Raw genomic sequence first — 2,509 nt, forward strand, 5'->3', positions numbered from 1 at the left:
GGCAGGTATTTTAGGTATTGTTTTGACTTCAAACACTAGTGAAAATATGCATCAATCCATTAGGAACATGAACTGGAGCAGTATCTAACAATTCCCTTTAGAAGCCTCAAACTTCAGGAGCCAACCTTGATTTTTAGATCTAAGTATGCATTACATTCTCATTTCTGCACATGCATATATACATACAAACTCAGTATCATCCTCTTACAACAACCCACTACAAGGGAGCATCCTACACCCTTTAAAGGTTAAACTTTTGTGCGAGTGACCTTCTTTTCCCATCTCAATTACATGGAATTTGCTGTCTTTCTGACAAGGGGGTTTAAAATTTAGTTACCGCAGAATAAAAGTTGTAGAAGCCTATTCAATAATCTTAGCTCAGAGTCAAGCCTGAGAAACCCTGAGCTTATAACAATAATGAACTGTTCTAAACCATATGACATTTCCGTAACAGAAAGACCTCCGGACCAGATTCTCAGTTCTGTTTCTAGCTCCTCTGGACTCAAGGCTGCTGGAGAGCCCCTTTCCACATGGGAAATCCCTATGTGGCTTCCTTCAAGCTCTAGTTGTGCAACTGAGCTGCTGAAGCAACCTCTCTCTCTTTTCCCTGTTCCCCATGCTCATTTTCCACCAGATCACTCTCCCAGTTCAGCGGGCAGTCACACACATGGTTGCACCAGCATGGTGCAAGGGGCAGCGTAAGAGCCAGTACAGAGGGATGGCTGCTTGTTCTGCGAAGGTTGCTGGAGCCACAGTCGCAGCCTCGCCAGGCTTGTGGCAGAACCCAAGGACATTTAGCCACCATCCTCCAATGCTTTGAATAATTGCCAAGGAAATAAAAAATACTAGGAGTCATCTCACTCAGTTGAAAGTAACGACACTTGATTCTGTACAGATCTGTGCCCTGTGCCCCTCACTCCCCAGAATAGCTCCTGCTCTTATCCACATTCATAATGGCTCCTTTGTTTCTCATCCCACCCCACCAAGTCCACTCATGCCCTTTCTTCTCCTCTATCCTCCAGCCAAATCTTTCATGTTCCTTATATGTGTCCTGACTACCATCAGGCAAAATGCCATACAGCTGACCATCCCAAAGACCAAACAACTGTTAATTGTTGAGCCCCTGCTTCAGTAACTTTTTTCTTCTAGGGCTCTGGTTCTACGTGCGTTTCCCCAGTGGCAATGCCAACCCGAGCTGCAAACTCCCCAGCTGCTCAGCCACATCTGCATGCAACATGGCTACAAGCATTTGTGCAGCACGTGGTGAACTGGAGCAGAGACCTGCTCCAGCTAAAGAGGAAAAACCCTGAACAGCCTCCTAACCCTGCCTGCCGCATGGCTGGAACAGAATATACAGCCAAAGAGTCACGACAGCATTAACTTGAGTCTCCCTTCCATAATTCACAGAGACACTCATCTTCTAGGATTTTTCCTACAATGCCAAATTTAGTTGAAGTTGGCCAATATTATCATTTAAGCCTTGATTTTTTTTAGCAGCTGGGACTACCTGGTCCTTGGCTGATAACACTAACAGGAAGGTGAACTTTTAGCTTTTTATGTAATTTTATTTAAAGTTTTAACTCAATTTTCTAAGAATCTCCCTTCCTAAAGGGAGATACACCAAAACAGTCCATTGGATGAACAAGTCCATAACCTGCCAACCAGCTCCAAGGCAGACATCCTTACTTCTCACAGAAGTTACTTTATTTGTACTACATGTACAAAACCTACTTCTCCACCTTGACTTACAGCTGTAACTGGCACTACAGGAGACAGAAGTTTTCACTCTATTGTTTCCTCCAGTTTTTGTGCAAAACATTCTCGGAAGCAGCCTCATGGGAAAGAATAAAAGACACTGATGAATGCTCTGGCATTTATCAGAAGATGATGGAAGGCAAAAATAGTGAAAAGAACCAAACAGTGGCATGACAAGCACATAGAGAAGAGGGATGAGGAACTCTTAAAGAAAGTTAAGGCAGCGGGCCGGTGGGGATGAAGGGGAACAAGAGAGAGATGGAATTAGAAGTCATTACCATGAGGACTGGCAAGGAAGGAAACACCAAACCAAAAAAACCAGCTACACATCTACCCTGTGAACCTGAAATGAGCATTTCTCCTGCTATCCACCCTTCGGTCACAAAACATATATTCCTTAATAACCCCAAACGGCATACATTTAAGTTAAACCAGGCTGTTGGCATGCATCGACAGCGTGTGTTTGGGGCTCAGGCCCTGGGAGGAGGGAAGGGAGCAGCAGGGCAGGCTGCAGGCACCTGCGGTGAGGGCAGCTCCCCCAGGAGCTCCTTCGGTACCCGCTTCCCCGATTTTGTAACCTCCCGGTACACGAGCCCAGAGCCTCCGAGGAAGGAAACCGGCACCTGCCACCCTAACGCCAGCAGGCTTCGGGGATCCCTCCCGCCTCCCGTTCCAGGCCAGGGCCCCAACTAGGCCCGGGGGAAGGACGGCCGGGCCGCGGGCGCCAAATCTCCCGCCTTCCCTCAGCGGAGGC

Source organism: Cariama cristata, unplaced genomic scaffold, assembly GCF_000690535.1.
Source record: "Cariama cristata isolate BGI_N322 unplaced genomic scaffold, ASM69053v1 scaffold11962, whole genome shotgun sequence".
In the NCBI taxonomy this organism is placed as follows: Eukaryota; Metazoa; Chordata; class Aves; order Cariamiformes; family Cariamidae; genus Cariama; species Cariama cristata.